This window comes from Magnolia sinica, chromosome 13 (genome assembly GCF_029962835.1).
Source record: "Magnolia sinica isolate HGM2019 chromosome 13, MsV1, whole genome shotgun sequence".
Classification (NCBI taxonomy): domain Eukaryota; kingdom Viridiplantae; phylum Streptophyta; class Magnoliopsida; order Magnoliales; family Magnoliaceae; genus Magnolia; species Magnolia sinica.
In genome coordinates, this window is record NC_080585.1 from 76,666,520 (window position 1) to 76,677,136 (window position 10,617).

At 41.0% G+C, this 10,617-nt stretch overlaps 1 protein-coding gene across 4 annotated transcripts in view; it reads right to left on the reverse strand.

Moving 5' to 3' along the window:
* Positions 1–6,628, reverse strand: part of LOC131223874 (uncharacterized) — a 56,658-nt gene extending 50,030 nt beyond the window's left edge. For all 4 annotated transcript variants that reach the window (XM_058219405.1, XM_058219406.1, XM_058219404.1 and 1 more), the window contains exon 1: positions 6,455–6,628. The gene's annotated coding sequence lies outside the window, so the exon portion shown is untranslated. The remainder of the gene's footprint in view (positions 1–6,454) is intronic.
* Between the last annotated feature and the right edge of the window lie 3,989 nt (positions 6,629–10,617).

Genomic DNA, 10,617 nt, shown 5'->3' on the forward strand with positions numbered 1-10,617 from the left:
GATTAATTCGCCATACTCTAATAGTTCGAACTTTTAAAGCAAGTGGTTAATTGTCCTACATCAAATTGGTATCAGAACAATACAAAATTTCAGCTGACTTACATCGTAGACTTCAAGAATTTAATGAAGGCGATTATGTGATGGTTAGGATGAGGCCAGAACGGTTCCCACAAGGTACCGTTAAAAAGTTACAAGCACGCAGTGCTGGACCATTTAAGATTCTGAAAAAGATTGGGTCCAATGCGTATGTGATAAATCTTCCACCTCGCATGGGGATTAGTTCAACATTCAATGTGGAGGATCTAATGCCTTGTTTAAGCCATCCCATAGACCCAAATTTTGTTCCAAATCATTGGCCAATTTCTGAATGTTCTTCCCAACCTACACCACCTATGCCTACTATACCTGAGATAAGAGAAGAAATTGAAGGAATTGTAGATGAGCAAATTGTTTCCACTAGAGACGGTGGATTTCAGAGGTACTTAGTGAAGTGGAAGAACAGACCATCATTCAACTGTACATGGTTGACAGAAGCAGAATTGCAGCAACTAGATCCAGATTTGTTAGAACAGTACAAGAGTTTTATCTCGCCGGAGTCGAGATCTTCTCAGCCGAGGGGAGTTTATGCGGACATTAGGTCATTCAAAGTATATCAACGCAGGAGGCGTGCGTTACCCGTGTCAACGAGTCGGGTCTCCAGATGTTGAAGACCTTACACATGTGTTCGTGACATGTGTAAGTTGCTTATAGGAGACACTTGGACCGTTGGATCGCGAGGATGGTGTGATCAGACCGTTGGATCGTCACGGCCCACCTTCATTACACCACCTTCACGGCGCTATCATCGGGGCCCATCGGGCATTTTTAATTTGCATTTAGTTTATGAACATTTAACTTATTTAAGTTTTGAGATAGTTTGTGCACAATTTTGTGCAAATTTCTTTTTTTAAAACTTTTTTTTAGTAGGGGTATTTTGGTAATTTCATGTAATTACGAATTTATAAGAGTCGCCCTAAACCCATAGCATGTTATGTTATGTTTATGAAAAAAAAAAAAAAACTTTTTTGCCTATGACGATTTCGTCTTCGACTTCCAGTGATTGGAAAAGGGCATGAGGCCCAAGTAAAGGATTTCTCATTCTCTACTTATTTCTCCTTCTCTCTTTTCTCAAGGTACTCTTTTCTTTAACCCCATTCTCTTCTTTTTCTCCTAAAATATTTAGATCTAAAAGCCAAATCTTGTTTCTTTTTGTCTAAATCATTAGATCTCAAAAGATTTTCATCCCCCCATAAAACCGATCACCCAAATCTAAATTTGAAGAACCATCATTTTTTTTTTCTGAATTTTCCAGATTTCCCAATCCAGGAAATTTCTATTTTTCTAGATTAGAAAATCCACTTGGATCGTTAGACGGACGTATTGCAAGACGAAAGTTCTATATTTCGCCGGATCCAACTAAATTCAGATTTTAAGATTCAATACTTCGTGTTTGTGATGGATGGCCCTAATCAATGCTATATTAACCTTATTTCTTTCTTGTGTTTATGATGTATAAAGCAAGCTGATATTTATTTGTTTTTTAAGATTGCATGAATCTGCCCCTTTCAAATATCATACTCATTTAAGGTTGGATTAGGCCGTCCTACATCAATAGAAGAACAGGAACTGGTCGATCTTCCCCTGCTTGGTGCGAGATTCACGTGGTCCAATGGTAGAACTAGCCCCTCTATGTCAAGGCTAGACAGATTTTTGATCTCCCCAGATTGGTTGGAATCTTATCCTCGAGTCTCCCAATCAGTTCTTCTGAGACCTACTTCTGATCACAGTCCCATTCTTCTTGCAGCTAATGATGAAAACTAGGGTCTAAAGCCATTCAGATTTGAAGCTTCATGGTTGAAGATGGAAGGTTTTCACTAACTGGTTAAAGACTGGTGGGCAGGTTTCACGGTGTCAGGATATGCTGGTTTTAGGCTTTGCAGCAAGCTGAGACTTTTGAAAACTAAGCTAAAGGTTTGGAAAGCGGAGGTTCTTCGTAAAAGAGAAGTGGAATCAGGGGATATTTTGGCAGAGATGCAATTTATTGATCAGTTAGCGGAAGATAGTATTTCCTCCTCAAATTCTCAGTCCAGAAGAATTCAGTTGATCCAAAACTACTCTGCCAGGTTGATGAAAGATGAAACCTTCTAGAGGCAGCGATCTTGTTGTAAATGGATAAAAGATGGGGATAAAAACACCAAAATTTTCCATTATATAGCAAGTGCCCATGCGAGGGTTAACAAGATCAGAAGCATAGTAGTTGATGGATGTTGTATGGAAGATAAGCATAGCATTTCAGTTGAGGCCATTCAATATTTTAGCAAGCTTCTTCAGGGAGAAGACTAGAAGAGACCCAATCTGGACCACCTTCACATGGACCGGCTTTCCAATATGGACGCTAGGGGGATCGAGATCCCGTTTTCTATTCTTGAGGTTAAAGGAGCCGTTGATGCACTTGGAGGGGATAAGTCCCCTGGTCCAGATGGCTTCTCGATGATTTTCTTCCAAACTTTCTGGGAAAGTTTAAAAGGAGATGTGATGGAATTTATGGAGGAATTCTATGATAGTGGTAGATTATCAAAGGACCTAGGGGCATCTTTCATCGCATTGATTCCTAAAGTCCAAGGGGCTGAATCCCTAAAGGACTCCAGACCGATCAGTCTTTTAGGGGGTCCTTATAAGATTCTGGCCAAGGTTTTAGCATCTCGTCTGAAACGGGTGATTGGATCACTTATCTCTGATAATCAAAGTGCTTTCATTCCGGGTCGCTAGATCATAAATAGTGCTCTAATTGCCTTTGAAAGCTTGGATTCTAGGCACAAATCCAAAAAACAGGGTTTGGTATGCAAATTGGACCTCGAAAAACATATGATCACGTAGATTGGGGATTTCTTCAGTATATGCTCTCCCATATGTGATTTCGAGACAAATGGCGAAGATGGATTGGGGAATGTGTGGGCTCGGCTTTCTTCTCCGTCTTAATCAACGGATCTCCGAAAGGCTTCTTTTGTAGCTCGAGAGGCCTTCGTCAAGGAGATCCATTGTCTCCTTTTCTATTTTTATTAGTAGGGAGGCCTTTTCCAGAATGTTGAGTAAGGGCCAGGAGTTAGGAATTATTAACGGATTTTGAATGGAAGGGATGGCGACTTCAATATCACACATTCAGTTTGCGGATGACACACTCTTATTCTCTGAGGTAGATCATGAGAAAATTAGTAATTTGAGGACCATAATTAGGTGCTTTGAAGCAGTCTCGGGCTTGAGAGTTAACATGGCTAAGACTAAAATATTTGGGGTGAACATGGAGGTAGATCAGGTTGCTAAGTATGCTGAATTCTTTCAATGGGTGATGGGCCGTTTTCCAACCACTTTTGTGGGTCTTCCTTTGTGCATTGGTAAACCCCCAACAGCTTTATAGGGCAAGGTGATTGAAAGAGTGGGTTCCTATCTAGCTAGATGGAAATGTAGATACTTATCCCTGAGGGGTAGGCTCACCCTCATTAAGGCGGCGCTTTCAAATCTTCCCTTATATTTTATGCCTTTATTCAAATGCCCAGCATCAGTATTGGCAGTTCTCAAGAGACTTAAAAGGGATTTTTTGTGGCATGGGAAAGAGGACAAGAAAAAGTTTCACTTGGTCAATTGGAAGGAAGTGTGCAAGCATACTAAAGAAAGAGGGGCAGGAGTAAAAGATCTCAAAAGCATGAATCGGGCTCTTTTAGGCAAGTGGATTCAGAGGCTAGGGACTGAGAATGGTACCCTTTGGAATAACATGATCAAAAGTAAATACGGTTGTTCAGAAGGGGGGTGGTGGACAAAAAATTCCTCTGCATACAAAGCCTCAACTCTTTGGAAAGGTATCCTAGAAAACAAGGTGAAGGTTCTTAAGGGAATGGGAAGAGCGATTGGGAAAGGCAATCACACTAGATTCTGGGAAGACATATGGGTGGGTAATGACACTTGCAGCAGCTTTTCCGCAAATTTACCTTCTAGCTCCAAATCAGTCTATTTCAGTGGATTCTTGTTATTCGATCCTAGGGGGAGCAGTCGTTTGGAGTCCAACGTGTAGAAGAAATCTCCGTGATCAAGAGGTCGAAGAATATGTTGCTTTGCTTAGCCGCATTCAAAGCAGCAATCCGGATCAGTCCATTGAAGACAGATCAGTGTGGCGTCTCGATAAAGAAGTGCAATTTTCAGCCAGGTCCCTATACAGGTATATTGTTAAGAGTGCTCATCCGGTTGAAGAGGACCTATCTCACTATGTTTGGAAATATCAAGTGCCTCCAAAGATAGCTACTTTTGGGTGGTTGATTGCAAGGAATAAGGTTCTGACAGTGGACAATTTAAGAAAAAGAGGCATGTGCATCACAAATATCTGCTTATGTCGTATGGCGGATGAAGAATATGTGGACCATTTGTTCGTGCTCTGTCCATTCACATATCGTATTTGGTCTGAAATTCTGTCTCGTTTTCAAGTTCATTGGGTTTTCCCGGACTCGGTTTGTAGCTTGCTAAAAGCATGGCAGGGAGTTAGGTGTGGTAATCATAAGACTAAACTCTGGAAAATATCTATCTTAGCAGTTTGGTGGGCTGTGTGGGAAGAGAGAAACGGGAGGTGCTTCAATGACACTTCCAAGTCGATAGAGGATACGATTAAAAGGGTTATTCACTTTATAGTTGAATGGGCTTTTGCTGTTGATAAGCTAAAGGGGTGTAATTTGTTTTTCTTGGGTGCAACTGATCGGCTATCTCAGCTGATCAGGCCCTTGTGTTTGTAGTCTCTTTTCTTCTATAAAATTTCTCGTTATCTGTCAAAAAAAAAACACATCAAATCTGCAAGGAATGGAGATTCAACCATATTGAATAACTGTTCTAGCAAAAGAGAAGGGGTAATGCTGCTTTCATGTGTGTGTGTGTGAGCGCACATGCATGTTTCTATATATGTAACTGACCTAGATTGCAATAGTGATGTGGCCTAAGGGTGCGCTTGGATGCTCAGTGTCACTAAATTGCAATCATTCAAATAGATATAGAGAAAGAACAAAAAATGGGGGTGGGACCACAATTCAAAGCAATGACTAGGGCTGTCAATGGGCCGGCTCCTAGCCCTGGACAGGCAGGGCTGCTGTTTGTGCTCTCCCAGTTTCCAGGCCCAACAAATAAATGGGCTTGGGCAGGGCCTACATCTAACAACATTTCCATTGGGGTTCAGATTGAGAGCCCGAACCGATGTGTGCTTATGGCTGCATGGGCCAGGATGGTCCTAGCTTTCAGGACCGGAAAATAATGGGCCTGGCTCAATCTGACCCATGGATTGAAGACTCAATGACTCAGGCCGACTCATCCGGTTCTGAGTCAAGTCGAGGGGTGACTCCCATGAGTTGCGCATACTTTCAATGATGACTCGTGGTGCCGAAACGGATCAGACTCAACCAAGCCCAAGTCGACTCAAACGATCCAGCAACCAGGATCTGACCTCAGCCCCATCTGAGCCAAACCCGCAACGACCAAGCCCACTGCATGGGCCACGATGGTCCTAGCTTTCAGGACTGGAAAATAATGGGCCTGGCTCAATCTAACCCATGGATTGAAGACTCAGTGACTCAAGCTGACTCGTCCAATTCTGAGTCAAGTCGAGGGGTGACTCGCATGAGTTGGGCATACTTTCAATGATGACTCATGGTGCTGAACTGGATCGGACTCATCCAAGTCCAGGTTGACTTGAACGATCCAGCAACCAGGATCTGACCTCAGCCCCGTCTAAGCCTAACCATCAACGACCAACCCCAAAATGCAATTGCATGCATTTCAAGTTCGAATCGGAAACTGATCTGAACGACCATCCATTCCTCCATTGTGAACAGACCCATTTCCACTTGTTGAATTGAATTATTGCAATTCTTCACCAAGAAAAAAGGGGGAGAATTAATGCAATTCAATTCAATTGCACATCCAAACGTGACCTAAGCTTGGATTAGTCCAACTTCATTTAAAGTTTGACATGAAAAAACAATTGAACCGCTATCCAATCCTACATTATGAACGGAGAAGGCTAACTCCCTTTGGGCCCAATTCCACTTTGTTGAATTGAATTATTGCAATTGCACATCCAAACGCAGCCTGAGCTCAGATCAATCCGACTTCGTTCAGTTCGAAATCATGATTAATTTCTTTTTGAGTTGGAATTAAAACTCAGAAAATTTCCAAATTAACATATAGTGATTATTCACTTCCATTCTTCTCCATCCAAATCAATGCAATCAAAATCCATTGTACATCCAAACGCGGCCTAAAATATCAAGATCAGAACAAATGCATCATCAGAGCAGAAAACGAAAGACGAATCAACGGCTGAGAGAAGCTACAGCTCTCAGATGGAATTACAAATCCATTCTCTTTGGTTTGAGACACTTCATACCTGAAAACGGAGAAAGAAATACATATTCCAGAGCTGAGGAAAATGTCAGTGGAAGCAAGGACATACACGAATCTCAGTGTATATAGACTCTCCGTCTCTCCTCAATGCAAGCAAGGACATACACAGATTCTCAGTGTATATGATTCTCTCTCTCTCTCTCTCTCTCTCTCTGGAAGAGAAAGCGAAAGAAAAAAGAAGCCGGTTGGAAGTGGCGCCACGAATGCTTATAGGGGAGAAAAATGCGGACCGGAATCCTGTACAACACATCCTCTATGGCCCCACCAGTTGTATATGTAGAATACACTCCGTCCATCAGGTACTAGACTTGATTCTAGGCTTCTAGGATAAAATTCAAACAGATCCATAAATCAAGGGGGCCACACGAAGGGAACAATGAGGATAGGATGCCAACCATAGGCTTGTTTGTGGGGTCAACATGGTGTGTATCTTTCATCAAACCCGTTAACCAGGCGTAACTCACTAAGGATTAAGTGAATATTCAGAAATTATCCTGATCTAAAATTAAGGTGGACACACCTAGTGAATATGGAGGTTTTGTGAGAAAATTTGCATTGGTACCATTGGTATGGTCCACTGGAGTTTTTGTTAGGATGTTATTTTCTATCACGGTTCAGATAAGGTTTACCATTTGATGGACGGAGTAGATTTACATATACAACGTGGTAGAACTTACAGAGCTTGCGTATTGAGAAATTTACGACTGTGGACCCCACCTTTTATCCAGCGGTTTTTTGAAAGCAAAACAAACTTAGAATACGCACTTGGACCTCCTCGTACGGAGTTGGAATTTCAGGACGAAAATACCCCTCCTGACGGAAACGGATTCGGTACTCCCCATGCCACCAGCTAATGGCAGACGGTAGGTGGTCTGTGGGCCCCACCATGATGTATGCTTTTCATCCATGCCGTCCATATATTTTTTCAGATCATTTTATGGTATGAGACCAAAAATGAGGTATATCCAAATCTCAAGTGTACCACATTGCAGAAACAGTGTTGAGTGAGCGTCAACCATTAGAAACCATTAGGGGGCCATAAAAGTTTTGGATGAAGCTGATTTTTGGTTTTTCCCTTCATCTAGGCCTGTATGAACTAATCAACAGATTAGATGTGAAATAAACAGTTCATTGGGCCTTAGGAGAATTTTAATTGTCAATATCCAATCAATATTATCTTATTGTGGTGTGGTCCACTTGAGATTTATATCCCTCTCATTTTTTGGGACAAGCCCTAAAATGAACCGTAAAAATGGATGAATGGAATGGATGAAACACATACATCATTGTGGGGCTCACAGACCACCAACCACAGCCATTGGCTGGTGGCAGGGTGAGTAGCCAATCCATTTCCTCTACTTTTCACTCTGTTTCTTTCACTCCCTTAATGAAAAAACCTCCTCAAAAAATGCTCAGCTCGTACAATTGCATTGCATGCGAAGTTCGATCAATTCCATGTGTTAGGCTTACTCAACTTCATGCGTTTGGCGTACTTAATTTTATGTGTTGATCGGTCCAATCCACGTGGAAGTAGCTTAATTCCATTTGAAGCTCACTCAATTCCATGTTAAGGCTCACTCGATCTCATGCTATGCTCGCTGAATTTCATGTTTAGCCTGCTCAATTTCATACTAGGATCGGTCAATTTAATGTTTGCCCAGCTTAATTTCATAGTAAATAAGCTAAGGTCAATTTAATGTTTGCATCGATAAATTTCATGCTAGGATCACTCAATTTAATGTTTGCCCAGCTTAATTTCACGTTAGATAAGATAAGGTCAATTTAATGTTTGCCTCGATAAATTTTAGTTAGGGTCGCTCAATTTAATATTTGCCCAGCTCAATTTCTTAGTAGATAAGGTCAATTTAATGTTTGCCTCGATAAATTTCATGCTAGGATCGTTCAATTTAATGTTTGCCTAGGTCAATATCATGTTATGCTCGCTCGATTTAATTTTTGCTCCACTCAATAGCATGTTATGGCCACTCAATTTAATGTTTGCCCCGCTGAATATCATGCTATGCTCGCTCGATTTAATGTTTGCCCCACTGAATATCATGCTATGCTCGCTCGATTTAATGTTTGCCCCGCTAAATATCATATTATGCTCGCTCGATTTTATGTTTGCCCAGCTCAATATCATGTTATGCTTGCTCGAAATATTGTTTGCCCAGCTCCATATCATGCTATGCTTGCTCGATTTAATGTTTGCTTGCATAGCTGAATTTATAGTTTGTCCCACTCAATTTTCTGTTTACCCTGTTCAATTTCTAGTTTGCCCCACTCAATTCCACGTTCGCCCACTCAATTTCTAGTTTGCCCCACTGAAATTAATTTTTGCCCTGGTGAATTTCTAGTTTTCCCCGCTCAATTTCACGTTTCCCCCGCTGATTTTCTAGTTTGTCCCGTTGAATTTCAAATTTGCCCCGCTCAATTTCATGTTTCCCCTGCTCAATTTCTAGTTTACCCCGATCAATCATGTTAACCCAGCTCAATTTGTAGTTTGCCCCACTGAATTATCAGTTTGCCCCGCTCAATTTTAATGCTTGTCTCGCTCAGTTTCTAAATGGCCGCGCTAAAATTTCATACTTCCCTCGATCAATTCCTAGTTTGCATTGATCAAGTTCCATGCGTGCCTCACTCAATGTCATGATACTTAGTGTCACAAAAATAAATGAACACCATATGAAATCATTCGTATCGTTGAAGGCCTAATCCGTATGAGCTCTAGTTGTTTATTTGATGCTAGCTAAGGTCAATTTAATGCAAGCTGATGCGCATGTGTTAGGCTTAATCAATTTCATGCATTAGGCTTATTAAATTTTATGCGTTGATGGGGATTACATAAACTCGATTTAATGTTTGCTTGCATAGCTTAATTTATAGTTTGCCCTACTCAATTTCATGCTATGGTTGCTGAATTTCATGTTTGTCTCTCTCAATTTAATAAAATACGATACGAAATCATGATATAGAAGGCCTAATCCATATAAGCTCTAGTTGTTTACGTGAAAATTTAACACATTGCTTACCCTTTATTTCCTTAAGATTTGTATCATTCTCATCTATAAGGGAAAGTGAGTTTTCGGTCTTCTATTATTTAATTGAGTTTTGTCTTGTGGCAAGCTTCCGTTGTTTAACGATTTATTGATAATTTGTCATTGTATTGATTTCCAGATAATGGCTACGAGAATCATCTATTGTCATGACGGAGAGTTAGAATGTGAAAACAAACAATGGACGTACAGCAGTGGAAGTACGAAAACTATTTTGTTAAATGTTGATACTATGTACGAGGAACTTCTATCCAGAATGTACATGATTATTAAGAGTACACCAACAAATTGTGATATTCGGATGAAAGTTTTATATCCATGCTCCAATAAATCAATCCCTCCAACCGTACTTAAGGACGATGATGACATCAAAAAGTTCCTATCAACACAGTTGGAGCATTCGAAAAAATTCATCCCTTTAGTCATCGAGACAATCCAACACATTAATATGACAACACGCGTTGACAGTGTGGCAGAAGAGCATGTCGTGGAATTTAAATATAAGCCAAATCCATTACAAGTAAGAAGAACAAATGATCAACTGCCCGAGCCGCCCCAAACATCAAAATTTGTGAGTACCCAAGTCAGGGGTGCACGTGACCTTGACCTCATTTGTGATTACATGTCACCGCCTCTAGCAATAACAACAGTTTTGCCATCATCATCCACAGCTCGAAGATACATCAATCCTGAAAAGCAACATCCCGCATCCAAACCTTCCCAAAACATCAAACTTTAACACCCGTCAAGTTCCCGTGCCGTTTGATGATGCTGCATTCACCAATGCAGTAATGCTGGAATATACGGATTCGTTGAGTGAATTGATCAAGATAGCCGTTGGGCAAACATTTAAGGACAAGAGTCGGTGCCATCATGTTTTGAGCCAATTTGCCCTTTAAAATAAATTCCAATACAGGGTATTGTACTCAAATTCTAGGAGATTTACGGTTGTATGCTTCGAAGATAGATACGAATGGAGGATTCATGCATCACGCGTGAGTGATTCAGGGATTTTCAAGATACGGACTTATACATCAAATCACACGTGTGGCATGTCACGGATGAGGGGCGATCACTAGCAAGCAAGCAG